Source organism: Pan troglodytes, chromosome 22 (assembly GCF_028858775.2).
Source record: "Pan troglodytes isolate AG18354 chromosome 22, NHGRI_mPanTro3-v2.0_pri, whole genome shotgun sequence".
Classification (NCBI taxonomy): domain Eukaryota; kingdom Metazoa; phylum Chordata; class Mammalia; order Primates; family Hominidae; genus Pan; species Pan troglodytes.
In genome coordinates, this window is record NC_072420.2 from 25448991 (window position 1) to 25465959 (window position 16969).

A 16969-nucleotide genomic window follows, 5' to 3' on the forward strand; every position below is an offset into this window, starting at 1 on the left:
AAACAAGAGCTAAGGGCTCTAAGGGGTCGGGGCTCCGATCAGAAGGTACAAATTTCTCAGGAGGGAGGAATGAGGCAGTCATTCTGAACCTGGATCTCCATCATCCTTTGTCCCATCTCATCCAGGCATTTCTGAGGGGCTGTTCTGAAGCATGTCTGGATGGTGGAGGTTGGGGAACAGTGTGGGCTTTGATGGGACTCAGGTAAGGTATTTCAAGGGGAGGCAGAAGGTCAATGCTAGCCATCTGGGATGGTGTCCTTGTAGGTAGTGGGTTGCCTCTTTGGGTTCAAGTCCAATTTCACTAGAGAATGGGCTGGAGAGTCTGGATGATTCCCATCTCTGATGCTCTGGGGATGGGGTCTGGAAGGAGCTCAGTCTCAAGATCTTTGGGAAATTATGGAAAGTCTGTTTGGGAACTTGGGAAGACCTGGTGTCTGAATGTTTGATTTGCTGTCCTGGCCACATATATCCTTTGCAGGCAGAGAGCTGGGTTTGCATTCACATCAACACAACCGTGAGCCAGAGGTTGAAGTGGCCATGGCAGGTATCTTGGTGGCAGGCTAGGGTACATCAAGAGAGAAAATTTCAAGTCTGTTGACAGCCTTGTTCTCCTGAGCTCGAGTGATCTTCCCACTTCAGGCTCTCTAGTAGCTAGGACTAAAGGTGTGTGCAACCACACTTGGCTAATTTTTAAATTTGTTGCCCAGATGCAGGTCTCACTATGTTGCCCAGGTTGGTCTTGAACTTCTGGGCTCAAGACATCCACCTTCCTTGGCCTTCCAAAGTGTTGGAATTACAGGTGTGTGCCACTGTCCAGCTGCATTTTAAATATAAGAAAGTTCTTTTTATATTTGTGTTTTAATGTTTTGAATGTGTTCAGTATTTAATTTTGTATCATATCACATAGCTATATTGTGAGAACTAATGAGAACCAAGGAATAACGCACAATTTGGGGGAAGTAATATTTCCTTTTCAAGTTAATTTGTGTAATCATATAGAGTGAATAAATATTTATGTAATGGTTAGAATGACAAAGGAGGTAACATTAAGCGTAAGAAAATAATTTTGTTTTTTTTGGACCCATTTATCCTTTTTGGGTTTATCACCTACTTCTAAATCTCTTTCCACCATATTCAGATAATTCACTGTGGGTTCTGTTGCCCATTCTCCAAAGTATTTTTTTATTTTTATTTTTTTAAGACAGAGTCTTGCTCTGTCACCCAGGCTGGAGTATAGTGTGTGATCTTGGCTCACTGCAACCTCCACCTCCTGGGTTCAAGTGATTCTCCTGCCTCAGCCTCCTGAGTAGCTGGGATTACAGGTGCATGCCACCGTGCCTGGCTAATTTTTGTATTTTTAGTAGAGACGGGGTTTCACCATATTGGCCAGGCTGGTCTCGAACTCCTGACCTCATGATTCACCCGCCTCAGCCTCCCAAAGTGTTGGGATTACAGGCATGAGCCACAGAGCCTGGCCCAAAGTTTTTTATATGTGCAATTGTCACTCCTACCTTCTGCTCTCAAAATTATTGTTCTTTGAGTTTGATATAGCCAATGCTGCTTCATCATGCTACTGAAACCTGTGCCATTAAGTGATGTTCTTGGAGCTGTAGCTGACCACTGTCACAGCTTTTACAAGCACTAGCTGTAGGTATGTAGGTATGACAGGCCTGGGCCTGGAGTTTTGTTTTTTTTGTTTTTGTTTTTTGAGACATGGTTTGGCTCTGTCATTCTGTCACCCAGGCTGGAACAATGGCATGATCATAGCTCTTTGTAACCTTGATTTCCTGGGCTCAAGCAATCCTCCTGACTCAGCCTGCTGAGTAGCTGGGATTATGGGCATGTTACACTATGCCAAGCTATGTTTTTTATATTATATTTTATATTTTTATAGGGATAGAGTCTTACTGTGTTGCCTAGTCTTGTCTTTATCTCCTGACCTCAAGCAATATTCCCACCTCAGCCTCCCAGAGTACTTGGATTTTTGGTGTAAACCATTAGCCCCAGCTTGAAGTGTTCTTAATACTGATGAAACCTAGCAGATATTTACCAACTGGACTCAGTTTCTTGGAATTGCAGTTTGCAGAGACCATTCTGTGTTTTGTGCTTAATAAGAAATAATCCCACTCTCCTTTAAGTGTATTTCTCTTTGACCTTATTCTCAAAACAATCCTACCTTTCAATCTTAAATTTTCTAAACAATATTTTCAATTGTTGCTCTTTTATTTTCTGGAGCACCGAACCCCAGCTTCCACCACCAAGTCAGATAAAAGTTCATTAAGGCTGGTCTTGGGAACAATTTTAGTGGTATTTTTAAACTTGTTACTTCCCTCTGATGGCCAAGTTAATATTAATGAAAAAAATTGGTAGGTCTTATTCACTCTTTTCTAAGATGATTTATTACCCAAGAAACATTCTCTTAAAGCCCTACACATTTATTATTCTGTGAATTATCCATCTATTGTCAAAGAAAAAAGTATAAATACCAGTGACTATTAGAAAAATAAAATCCCTAGGCAGTATTGAGAAACAGCTGAGATGGCTTAACACGAGATAACAAAAGAGGAAACATCTCCATTTTTACCAGATTTTTGTTTTGTCAGCCCATCACCATCTTTTTTTTTTCTAAATATGAAATATGAAGTGCATACTTTGGTTAATCTAGACCTGAATTTTTTTTTTTTTTTTTTGAAACGGAGTCTCACTCTGTTGCCAGGCTGGAGGGCAGTGGTGCCATCTCAGCTCACTGCAACCTCCACCTCCCTGGTTCAAGCAATTCCCCTGCCTTAGCCTCCTGAGTAGCTGTGATTGCAGGCACATGCCACCACGCCTGGCTAATTTTTTTGTATTTTTAGTAAAAACGGGGTTTCACCATGTTGGCCAGACTGGTCTCGAACTCCTGACCTCAGGCAATACGCCTGCCTAGGCCTCCCAAAGTGCTATGATTACAGGCATGAATCACTGCGCCCGGCTACCTGAAATTTTTTTCAGGTAGTTTTGACAAAGGAAAACAGGAAAAGCAGTTGAACGTTGCCAAAAGATTGCTTGAATCAATGCATCACAGAATTTAAAATATCAGATGCATAAAATATAAGCAAGCAAATTCAGAATTGTCTTGCTAGGTAAGGAGTAAGCACTTCAGTGCTTAATAAACCAGACAAAAGGACAGATTTCAGCAAAAAAGATGGAGTGTTAAGAAGATATGGTGAGACCTTTATATTGAAAGTTTTACAGTTTCAAATTATACCAAGGTTTACGGTATACAGACAGTAACTGATGGGGATAGAAAATCATATTTGATAACTAGAATGATCACACATGTTCAAAAACGCAGAAGAGTTCACAGACTCCACAGAGGATACTCACATAAGACTTCTAACAAAGGCAAAGAATATGGTAGGGCTAGAGGAAGAGATTACAGGTAAACACCTGAGATGTGAGGGATAACCAGGACTAACCCACCCCACAGGGTTTTTATTCACACAAGAACGTACATAGGCTCTGAAATGAATTGTCAAGATGAGTTGAAAAGTTGAAAAGGGTTGGTTTCGGAGGACTTCTGGCAAAAGCCTCCAGCTGACTCTTTCATGTGTCTCTTGTCTAATTTGTAGGTGAATACTATCCGTAAACATAGTGGGCCTGAGTGTCACCAAGAGAACTTTGGACTTTAAGCGGAACATGATGAATCATTAATCAATTAGTAACTTAATTAATTAGTTAAACTAATTTTAGCCAAGCATCAAATTCTGATGAGAAATTCTGAGAGACAAGGATAAATATCTTCCAGTCCAACTGTTAAATAACTGGCTTACACAATATCCTGCCCCCATAGTGTGAATTTGTTGAAGTCATTTGTGTTAGACAAAGAGTTGAGTAAAGTTGTGTCAGCTGCTAAATTTAGGAAGGAAGTGCCTAGAACTTGGAGATGAAATTAACGAGGAGACATTAGGATTAACAGATGGTAGTGGACTCAAAGGTGCCAGTATTTTTATGCAGGCATGTAGTCATATATTGATTCACAAGAACTCAAGGAAAGTGACAAGAAGGCTTATTCTAACTTCCAACCTTAAAGCTTATTTTTGAACCTGAGTCTGCCTTTGTAAGGATTATTACAGTGAGATTAGTTTAATTGCCTGACTCCATCTTGCTTCTGGTCTTGTAGGCTGATTGTCCTCGCTCATTCCTGGGCATAGGCCAAGCTAACCATGGAAGGAATTTAGTTTTTGATTTAATGTTGAAGCGAGAATAATAGTCCCTTCCTAAAACTGATTCTCTCCTTGTTTGGGGACTGAGACTGTCTTTGCAAGATTATTGAAGTCTACAAGGTTGGGATTACAAGAGGAGCCTGAATTCAACTAAAATGTAGATATACAATAATCAGCTATTGCACTGCGGCTTGCTTTTCTATAACCCCTTACTGCTCAGGAGTCATGTGGTCAGAGGTCTCAAGTTTGTGACTTTTCCAGTTGCTCCTGTAGATAGCATCATTATTGTGGAAGCTAACATTGGTCTTTTGAGATGTTTTTCAGACTTTTGTGCTCTGGCTCACTGATTCCACCTGGACCCAGGACTCATGACTGGACTGGTTCTGTGGCCCCATCCAGAGGCTGACTCAGCCACAAGGATAGTTTTCCACATGCCTATGACTTCATCCCCCATCAACCAGCAGCACCCATTTCCTAGCTCCCTGCTAGGCAAATCATGCATGAAAACCCTAGACTCTGAGTTCTTGGGGAGATGAATTTGAAAATTAACTTCCATTCTTCTGCTTGGCTGGCCCTGTGGTTATTAAACTTTGTCTTTGCTGCCAAAAACCTGCTATTCTCAGTGCATTGGCTTTTCTAAACAGTGGGCAAGATGAACCCATCAGGTAATTATACTTCCTAGTCAATCATTCATTTGTGAATTTAATACTCTCTTTACAAATATTCCCAAAAAAACCAGCTAAAAATTCCCTCTTCACAAAAAAATGCATGCCCTTGAGTTAGAAATCATCAAGATAATTCTAAACAGTTGCTTTATGTAGAATTGCCAATATTAAATCATGAGCTTTCAGTAAACTACTTGGTAATCTAAAACCTACTTTGATAATTGCAATTTTATAAATATAGGCAGGCAACAGTCACAAGTTTTTAAATTAAATGGCAAATACAGTGTGCTTTATGTTTGGTTACTTAAAGTATGAGCTCAATGTCTATAGCTTAATAAAATCTGAAATTTAACTTAAAGTGCAAGTATACCTTCTCCATATTACGGATGATGCACTGCTCACCAATACATTTCACTTAAATCACAAAAGATTAGGTAATATTAATGCCATGAGTCTTTCCAAATAAAGAATTTTCCATATATATGTTGATTGATAGCCATGAACTCATTCAAAGCTCAGGGAAAAGCTGAGTGATGTCAAGCAGTTGCCATCTATGCAGATTGATCAAAGTAATACCTCATTGCTCTGGAGACAATGACAGGAACTCATGTTGAATTTGACAGGTTCACTGACATTAGCTCTAATAAGACCACATTTCAGTGCAGCTGCATTAGGCTACAAACTGAACTGCTCCCTGCCAGTAGTCCTGGAAAAGGAGAAATGATTCATGCTATCAGATACTGCACAGACAAGCAATGAATGTTTACTACTTGAATGAGATAGAGTAGACTTGCTTTATTTCCTCCATAATCTTCTTTGAATTGCATTTGCCCAAAACATCCCAGTATTTCAAACAAATAAATACTACCCAAAGTATGTCTCCATGCTCACGGATCTTGCAGAGATATTTGTGTCCAGGCCTTATCTGTTATGGCCCTAGAGCTTTAGCCTTTAGATCCATGACCCATGATAGCATTGGATACTCCTAATTAACTACACAACTTTTAATCAAATTAATATGCTCAAATGTGTGATGTCCGAAGAAAACAGTAGACAGAATTCTGAGAACAAAGATTCCTGTGTAAATGCTGCATAGTGAAGATTGTCATTGAGTTCAGCCTTAATTTGATGATTTGATTGAAGAAGGGGCAACAAAAGGAGCAAAGCATTTCAAGGAACAGAAAATGAAACAAAATCATGAAAATATTAAAGACCGGGGTGTGTTAAATGTTCTAAGAGATGCCTGCTCCAAAAGGAATTGTTTGCAATTTAAGGCTACAAATCACACTTAGGGAGGAACACAGTTGGGTGACTCAATGAGAGAGATTGTTAAAGCCTTGGAAAGGAGGAGGAAAATCTCAATCTCAGCAATGCATACGTTTAAAAAAAAACTGTGAATATTTTTAAATTGTGGTATGAAATAAGAGAAAAGCTTATATTTTAGGAAAAGTTGATCATTTAGTATTGTGAAAAACTGATTGGAGATTAAAGAGTCAGGAGGAGTTAAGATGACTATGACAAAGCCAGTTTGCCAGCCTGCTGCCTCTGGGTAAATTTTTATTCCAGTCTAAGAAGTTACTGGTAGAAATGGAAATTATGCAAGAGACATAACTGAAATTTCAATGAATAATTAATGTTTGATGATCTATTTAGCAAAGGAGAGAATAATAAGGGAACTTTATTTTTATTTTCTCAAGGGTATTTTAATTATGAAACAAATGTTAGCAAAACGTGAAATGATTGTTTTTCTTAGGTTGGACAACGTTGAGAAACATGTTTACTTTTGTTATTGAAAGGCTGCACATGCCCTCAGCTTAAAAAGTCTATTCAGGATTTTTTTGTCAGATTTTTAATGTATATTTTATACAATTTATTTCCGATCAAATATTTAATTATACTACCTTTCTATGCTACTTTTTTGGCAAATTTAAATATATATTGTAGAAATTCTAAAGAGTATCATAAATCTTAATTTCTCTATCATATATCTTCAATAATTACATCTATTTTGCCGTTTTGTTTAAGTTGTATCTCCACTCAATCCTCTCTCCCTATCTTAATTATTAATATTTTAGAGGTTTTTCTAGGTGAAATTTATTTAATTAAATTAATTGATTAATTATTTTTTGAGACAGGATCTTACCCTGTCTCACATGCAGTAGTGCAGTGGCGTGATCTCAGCTCACTGCAACCTCCGCCTCCCAGGTTCGAGTGATTCTTCCACCTCAGCTTGCCAAGCAGTTGGGATTACAAGCAAGAGCCACCCCGCCTAGCTGATTTTTTTGTATTGTTAGTAGAGTCCGGGTTTTGCCACGTTGGCCGGGCTGGTCTCGAACTCCTGGCCTCAAGTGATCTGCCTGCCTCAGCCTCCCAAAGTGCTGGGATTACAGGTGTGAGCCACCACCCCTGGCCCTAGGTGAAATTTAAACATCGTATCTCTTCCACCAACTTTTAGCCTTCTATGATGATTTTTATTTATCTAGCATATTTTTATATATTATGGATATTGAAAGAGGAAATAAGTTGTATTAAATTTTGGCAAGGAGGAAAATAAGGTGTTGAATACAGAGATTCTCTGAGGAGAATGTCTACTGATAAATAAGAAAACTGTAAGGTGAAAAGATGTTGTTAAGGGAAATAAAATCAAAGGCCCACTCACGCTCTTCACAATGTCACTAAAACATACCGGTATTCATCCTCTTCCTAGGTAATTTAAGCCAGGCCAATCTACTTACAGAATTATGGATCGTTAAAATAAATTGCCAGTATTTGCCAATTTCCAAGGTGACCAAAGAGGACTCAATTTGTCTCCTGTTGCTCTTTTTGTCCTTGAGGTTGTATGATGTCTCTAAGTCTTGATTGTTCACTATAAGACCCAGTCCTAGCCCCTTCTTCACTGCTGGTATTGTTCTCCTCATATGTTCACATTTGATGGGTAGATATAAAATATAATGCTGCCTGCATAAGCCACTCCTGCTGGTTTAGACCTAGTGGAGGCAATTAGGTAGTTAGCATTATATTTTCCTAGTAGAACTTTTATGCACCTCAGTGATTCCTAGGAGAGAATCTAGCATTACTACTACTAGCAAATTAAGAAAAAAAGCAATATAAGGACAGAATAAACATCGACTTTCATTAATTTACAATGTAGCACTGTTCAGAAAAAAAAATATCTGTGGTGGATACATGTGAAGATCTTCTATAATTTTACGTGATAGCCTCCAAACTAACATTTAAGCCACTCGAATTGTGAGGCAATATGATATTCATTAGAAGCTATGCCAGCTGCAACAACCATCAGTTTGCCATCAAATGAAAAGGCATTCAATGTTTCCACTGATCCCTCAGGCCCTAACACAGTCTTTAATGTACAAATCTTCTTAGTTATTCATCCTTTAGAATGTTTAGGTCAGGGAAATTTTAAAAGATTTTGAAAGAATATAGTAATAATGATCTTGCCTTCTCTATGTAAAATTTTGAATATTTACTAGATGTGTGGCCTGCTTAAGCACTGAAATATTTTTTAAGCCATGTGAAATCTTCGCGAAAACGGGTGAGAAGTATATTTTTATAGACTTTGAGATGTAACAAAAAAGACTCAAACTGGCTTAAAATATAGAGAATTGGCTTTAAATATAGAGAACATATTACCTCTAATTTCAAAAATTGCCAACTTAGATGATAACTTCAGAGGTCCGATACTATTTACTTAAAAAGAAACCCCCAAGTTGTTTTCCAGGACAGAACAGATTTCTCCTCTTATTTTAATGACGAGAATGTGTTCACTTATTCTTTTCAGTCGATTTCTGAGAGGGAGCCTTGAGTTAAAGATAAAGATGGGATGAAAATCAAATATAAAGATGGAGTGAGTATGCACCAAATGGTGTGTGAGTGCTATGGTAAATTTAATCATCTTCACCTACAAATAAACAAATTAAAACTTACAAAAGTTCATTCTTACCTAAGATCTACCAATTTATGACTGTTAAAGCCAAAATTGAGAATGATTTTAAATTTTATCTATATTTCCCCAGTATAATCTATTTTTAATATATTCATTAAGTTTAGAGTATTTAAAAGCTACTAGATAAATTATGTTAGATCTTGAGGTTTAAAAATGAGTGAGATAACCCCACAATGAATGTCATCCAGAAAGGCCAAACATATAATAGATTGCTTATTAATGAATGAATGTTAAGTGAAAAGATACAAATATGCTCTCACATGAGACTGCATACGGGAGGTGTTAGCAGCAGTGAATCCATACAGGTATGCAGCAACTCAATTATAGTCTCCTCAAAGGAAATAATTCGTCCAAGGGGCATAAGGCAGAGTGAGAGATTGAGGCAAGTTTTTGAGCAGGAATGAGAGTTTATTTAAAAGTTGCAGAGCAGGGTGGGCGCGGTGGCTCACACCTGTAATACAAGCACTTTGGGAGGCCAAGACAGGCAGATCACGAGGTCAGGAGTTCGAGACCAGCCTGGCTAACATGGTGAAACCCCGTCTGTACTAAAAATACAAAAAATTAGCCGGGTGTGGTGGCGTGCACCTGTAGTCCCAGCTGCTCAGGAGGCTGAGGCAGGAGAATCGCTTGAACCTGGGAGGTGGAGGGTGCAGTGAGCCGAGATCACGCCACTGCACTCCAGCCTGGGCACCAAAGTGAGACTCAGTCTCAAAAAAAAAAAAAAAAAAAAAAAAAAGTTGTAGAACAAAAACAAAAGGAAATAAAGTACACTTGAAAGAAGGCCAAGTGAGCAACTTTAGAGATTCAAGTGCCTCGTCTGACCCTTGACTTGGGGTTTTATACATTGGCATCATTCTGGGGTTTGCAGTTCTTCCCCCCAAATTCTTCCCTTGGAGTGGGCTGTCCACATGCACAGTGGCCTGCCAGCACTTGGGAGGGGCTCCATGAACAGCGGGTTTTCTGAAGTTCTGCACATGCTCATCTGAGGCGTTTTTCCCTTACCTGTCAAGTGTTCCTAGAGGAAGGTTATATACCAGTTAAGCTCTGCCTTTTTGTCTCTTAGTGCGCATGCTTGAGCCCACTCACCCAGCTTCTGCGATCTTATCAGGAAGCTGCTGATCACCAGCTTCAGTTGTTTTCTTTTTTCTTTCTTTCTTTCTTTCTTTCTTTCTTTCTTTTTTTTTTTTTTTTTTTTTTAAGACAGAGTCTGGCTCTGCCTCCCGGGCTGGCGTGCGGTGGCGCGATTTCGGCTCACTGCAAGCTCTGCCTCCCGGGTTCACGCCGTTCTCCTGCCTCAGCCTCCGGAAGATGTTTTCTATCCATTGAGAGACTGCCTTTCACTGGCGCTGGCTGCGACCAATTATTATTTTAGAAGGACAATTTAACAACGGACTGACCATCACGTGATGGTCGCCTGACACTCCTGCAGGGGCCCTTTCCCGCCGTGCTCATGTCTGCCTAGCTACCTACTCTAACAGAGGGACATATAACAAAGTGCAATGGGGCTTGAAGGAAAGGAGACAGATGACCTGAATCACAAAGAATGGGACCCCACATTTATTGAATTATTGAAGTCACTGGGAATCATCTAACAGAAAAACATGTGCATCTACAGCTAATGAAAATGTTATTTTCTTTCTCTATCCGTATTCCTGATTTTACGTACTTTTGTTCTTCATTGTTCTTAATATTTGGTTTAGTTTGTTTTGAGACTTACATAAGAGCTGGGTTTTATGGCTTTAAAATCTCTACATTAACCATGGACATTTATATAAATTTATCATATGCATAAAATCCGAAGAAGAAAATTTATGTACTCATGAAAATGAATGATCTATTTAAAAAGAAAGCAAATTGAAAATGGAAATGGCTATAAAATTATTTCATTGGTCAACTGGCAAAATACTCTCAGCAATTTTTCTGACCTATGAATCTAAGCATTTTTAAGTATCATTGTATTCTTATATAAATTCTACTTGTATTATGCCAGCAGATTTCAAAAGCCTCTCTTTTTTTTTTTTGCCTATTGTGAAGGTAGGAATAAGATGTTGTATCAGAAATCCACAGTTGCTTCTGTAGGGAAGGAAAAAAAATCTTTTTTCTCTACCCATTTTAGTTACAAGTTTGAGGCTCTGTAATGTAGACTAACAAAATGCAGATTAACAAAAAAAATCCACCATGAAGTTTATTAGTGTGCATATTGCAGTTACACATGGGAACACTTAGTGATGAGGAACTCAAAGGGTGATTATAATTGGAGTTTATATAGCATCTTAACAACAACAAAAAAATTGTAAATTTTTAGGGAAGTGACAAGATAAAAAAAACAAGACGAGTTTTTAGGGTAGCAAACAGTAGAAAGGTAAATACATGGAGGAAACTAATGGAAGAAAGGGCTTGTCATGCAGGTTCTTCTAGTGCTGTATCTGGGCTGATAGGGTTTAGAGTTGTCACAGATGACTGGTGATTGATGATTAACTTCTTTCCTTCTACATAGAGAGTAGAGGACACCTTTATAAATTTTCATCCTGCTTTTAAGCAAATGCGGGAAGGCAGACTTTTCTTGTATCTACGTCTCAATTGCCTTTAGCTCAAAATAAACCTATGTCAAAGTGGTATATTATTTTAGGATGGTGTATTCTGCTTTCCTTCACTTGAAACTACTCAGTAATCAATTACAAAACCAGTAAGAAATTGAGAGTAAGTTTTCATTATAGACCTTGCCAAATGTAATAGCTCATAAATCAGCTAATAATATTTATCTGTGTTATATATTATCAGGTACAGTTAACTCTTTTTTTCAGAATCCTGTTCATTCAAATAATTTATTTAGAAGTAAACAAAAGTAAAAATTTCAAAGAAAAGTCAAACAAAAGAAAAGAAGAAGAATTTTCTCCCAGGATATGTAACTCATTTATTTATAAAACCATTCTCTCAAAGTATCTAGGATTCTTGAAAGACCTTGTTTTGCTTTCTTTGTTTGAAGTGAAGAGCTGAAAATAAAATCAATAGGATTACTCCTCCTCAAATTATTCTTGGAAGAGGCAAATAAGTTCTGCCTACTCTTCAGCCTTAATGAAGAATTGAAAACATCAAAAGTAGTCAAAATTTGAGGCATTAATCTCTAAGGAACATTCTGACATAGATAGTTCATATTCACAAGTTCCTATTATATGGTTTTATTTTAAAATGGTGAAAATTATTGAAACTCAGATGATTAAACAGTCTTCAAAGCTTGAGTACCTTATACACTTTATATAACTGCTATGAATATTCTCTTGAATGCTAGTGGAGGAAGGGTTATCCACAGCTATTGTAGAAGTTTTAGGGAATCACATTCTAAGGAATGCACAAAAGAAAATTAATAAAGCAACTGCTAGAAATAAACCCACATCTTAAGAACAATTTGACAGAAAGGAGAGTCTCCCAACAATTGATGTAGAATATCTAAAAAGGGAATAAAAATATAGGACATAGATCTTGGGAAAACAGTATTTCTCGATTAGCGAGATCCAGGGAATGTGCAGCTTCATTCTTTTGTTTTAACGTGAGGTCTTCTTAGCAGGCATATATTCCCAAATCGGAGACAGAGGCATTTAGCACCATTGACAGCCAAATGTCGTTAAATGTCATATTAATATAATTTATTTCCTTTTACCTGATGTCATCCTCCTGCAGGCAAACTTCTGCTTAAACTGTATCTTTCATTTGTTTTCTGTAATTAAGACATTTGCTGGTTATCCTAATAGATTTTATACTACTCATTATAATTCAGCAAACTGATAGGTTTTATATCAATTTTTGAATTTTCCTAATATGAGCCAACTTTTGAGAGACTGAAACTATCTTAATAGTGCCATAACAGTAGAGCTAAAAAAATACCCAGACTATGAATAGTGATAACTACTTTTACATCAAACCAGACTATTCAGTAAAGTTCTGCCAGGAAAAAACCAAGTTCACAGTCCCCTTTCAAATCACATTATTTACACAATGGACAAATCAAGAGGAAGGATTAGGCAGAGTATAAGTATACATTATGGCAGTCAAAAACACTCTTTTTGAATGCTTTATTTCTCTGTAAAGTTAATGTATAAAGTCACACACAAAGACACACCCTCATTCATCACCCCCATGTGATTAACAGAGATGTTCATCACAACAGTATTATCTTTTATTTTTAAAATGCAAGTAGATTATCTGATCTTTACTATGGAAAATTGTCATAGAATAGTAGAAGGAATTTCAATTTGATTAAAAGATGAAGCAGATTCAAATGAATGAGAAATGTATAAGAGGCAGATTGGGAAATTGGAGGCAGTAGGTTCAACTTCTTAGCTGTCAAAATCTGCCCCAGTTCTGACATAAATTTAATCATTCATAGACTAATAGAGCCATGGCTTCAAGCACTGAAAAGCAGCTACGACTTTATCCTGCTTCCAAGCTAACAAGGTAGTTTTCACAGCTTCATACATGTTGGCAGAGGACACAAGACTCCTGGGTTAGACACAATGGCCTTTTTTACATTAAAGCACAGCACGTAGCATGAGTTTCACGTTCTGGTTGACTCCTGTTATCCCCATGTCCCACTAAGCAACACAGAGCAGCCCAGGTAGCTACTGCAGACAAAATAGGCTTATATTACTAATAAGAAACCCCCAATCATTCAAAAACAGATGCTAACAAACGTGGACAGCCATGCACCTTAAAGAAAGCCGTTTTCTTTTTTATTCTGGAGGAAAAAAAAAACAAAAACAAAAACAAAAACACTTTTCCTCTGTCCTGAAGGAAGATACCATTTCTATCCTCTAAGGCTGTATGAACATATTTGAACATATGTAATAGGATAAATGCCATCAATGACTCTGTTTAGAAGACATGCAGAAACACAAGACCGATTGAGATTTGTCTCTCAACTCATAGTCAATGTTCATTGACCTTCATTGTAATGTAGACATACAATTCAAGTGGAACAATAAATACGTAAGGGAGGTTCTACAGAAAAACTTCATGTATAATGATATGTTTGCCTTCAGTGGTCTTTTTTTATTTTCTATCTTCTAATATATATATATATATAAAAAATATATATATTCACTAAAAACTTTGTGATATATATATATATATATAAATTTGGCAATGCTATCTCTGTTTTCTTGTTAGAAAAATATTTAGAAATCGAAAATTCAAGTCTGTAGACTCCTAGGTGACTCTTCATATCGTCAGTGGCTAGTTTCATGACTCCTATTCTTGTAAAAATACATGGCACCATGCCATCAAGGCATAATTATTAGAAAAGAGAAATAACACCATATGTGTCCAACGGGTTATTACAAACTCATGCCTGCATCCAAAAAGTTATTTAACTTCAGTTTTCAGGATCTCCTATACCTGAACATGGCTCTGTGTCATAGAGTGCCTTAACCTTGGTCTGTCTTTTTTTGTCACAAATATACAAAGTATAAGATGAGATACTTTTGACTGCAGTTGCCAAAAATTTTGGATCAGCTGAGATGCGGTGATATTTTTCATGATGTCCACTATGCCACTACATCCCTTCTGTTTCTTTTCCCTATATCCTATCTTTTCTATTTCCAACACCATAATTTTACAGTCAAACTTGTTGTTGGCTTCTTTAAAATCCAAATTCCTGAATGTCAGGGGCTGTAAAATTTGTTTGAGAAGACCTAGCTCCATAAAGTTCGGTCAGTGTTCATTAAATTCAACCTAATGATTATGCAGTTTTTAAGTACAGCTGTTTTCCATAGTAACCTGAACATTCGACTAGCAGGAAGGCAAACATATATTATTTGATTTATGTTTACTTAAACTTGACCATTGTTTTGCTTTATAATAAAAACAGTACAAGGCTGTTATTGTCCTTTCAATTTATAACAGAACAATTTTACCTACCAATGTTAAATTAAGTATTTGACTGCACAAAAAACAAGGAAAGATCTTTGCTTCCCTACAGACTGCAGGAGGCTTGTTGGCTGAAAGCTCAGCACAAGAGAAGTTTGACAGCATTGATCACTGCCTATCAGCAGATCATTCCAATATTCATGGTAACCAGCAACTAAAACAGTAGGGGATGTCCAAACTGTATCTTTTCTCCTACTTACTTATCTTATTTTGTGTCCCTAATAGGATATTGCAGTCGTTGTGTTCTAGACTAAATCTGATGTTACTGAGGGTCTCCTCATGTATCTGCAGGTGTGTTATAACTGAGAGAAAATAGGAAGCATTTTTTTTTTACTCTATACTGGTTTTTTAATTTTATTTTATTATTGTTATACTTTTAAGTTTGAGGGTACATGTGCACAACGTGCAGGTTTGTTACATATGTATACATGTGCCATGTTGGTGTGCTGCACCCATTAACTCGTCATTTAGCATTAGCATTTCTTGTCATTACTCTTTTAATTGGATCTCACTGGGTGAACTATCAGTAAGCCAAAACCATTGAAAAGTCTCAAGACAGAATATGTATTATGAAATGGCAAACCAAAGTCATTATTGGGTGTAGAGTATTTTCACTAAAAAACTTTGTAATTAGAAGGAACATAGTGATTATCTAATGAAGTTAACCCATTTTATAAATATAAGGGATTATCTCATGAACTTAACCAATTTTTAAATCTGAATTTAAAAAAAGATTAATAAAATAGTTACCTCACCAAAAATTTAAAAAAATAGCAAATGCCATCTAAATCCTTTATATTCCACAAAAATTGTTTTTCTGAGTTATTTCCATGAACAGTTCTCTGACTGCATTAATTTTTAAGTGTTGATATATTTAACAAGATAATACACTTATATATGTTGAAAACATTAAAAAGTTAAATGGCAAAAGATCTGTTTGGGATCTATACTTTTCATCTGTCCTGGTCCCATTCACATACACTAGCCACTGTGGCAGCAGCTCACTTTACTAGTTTCCTTGTGTTCATTCAGAATTTCTGTGTAACATGTTTGATGTTCCCATTCTTCTATGCAAATGTAGCTTATAATGCCCAAAGTTCTGGATATTTAAACCCTACCAAAATATGGTGGAAATGGTTCCTTAATTCATACACTGTGTGTGTAAAATATACACACATATATGTATTATGTATCAGATATGAGTATATATGTGTTTTATACAACACATTCTCTATCTCTCTCTCTCCCTCCAGCATATCATTTAATTGTATGGATATCTACATTTTATATAATTATTCTACAAGTCTTAGATTTGTAAATGGTTTCCTTTATTTTGCTATTGTAAGCATTACTGTTTTGAACATCTTTGCACACATATTACTTTCTTTGTGTGTACATATTAACCCTGGGGCAAATTATCACAAGCGAGGGTGGTAAATCAGTTATAATATATTTGTAATTTGGTTTTATACTTCCAAATTGCCCTTCACATGGTCAGTTTTGCAACACAGAGGTGTGGTTGGTGGGGGGGGCACATGTGCACATACATGTCTTAGTTTCTCATTGTATCATCTCTAAGTTTGGGTTTAGAACGTTTCTGGCTTGTTAGTTTTTGCACAGACTTTCATGACCATACATATCCATTGTGAATTTCCCCATATTTCTTTATGAATTCTCTCTTATAAAGCCCTTTATAAAACCATCAGATCTCGGAGAACTCATTCACTATCACGAGAACAGCATGGAGGTAACCATCCCCATGATGCAATTACCTCCTACAGGGTCCCTCCCACAACATGTAGGGATTACGGGAACTACAATTCAAGATGAGATTTGGATGGGCTCGTCGCCAAAGCATATCACCCGGGTTTTCTGAATCAACTTTTTAAAGAAGTATCCTTTTATTCAATGCATAGTTGAGTTTGGCTTTTTGATTCAATCTGAAAATACTGTTAATTTAGTGAGTTAAACCACATCATAGTGACTGAAAAGAAAGTTATAGTTCGCTTGAGTTGTGCCATATTGTTATGAATTATGTTTTCTGTTTATATGTCTATCATAACATGTTATGTATGTTGTTTTTCATTTGTTTGTTATTGTGTATAGTTTTTTCCTGATATCTAAGAAAGTTTAAAAGTTTGATCTAGTGGTTACATTTATAATTACAATTTCAGTAATACCATTAGTTAATTTTTTTAGAAGATATGTATTAA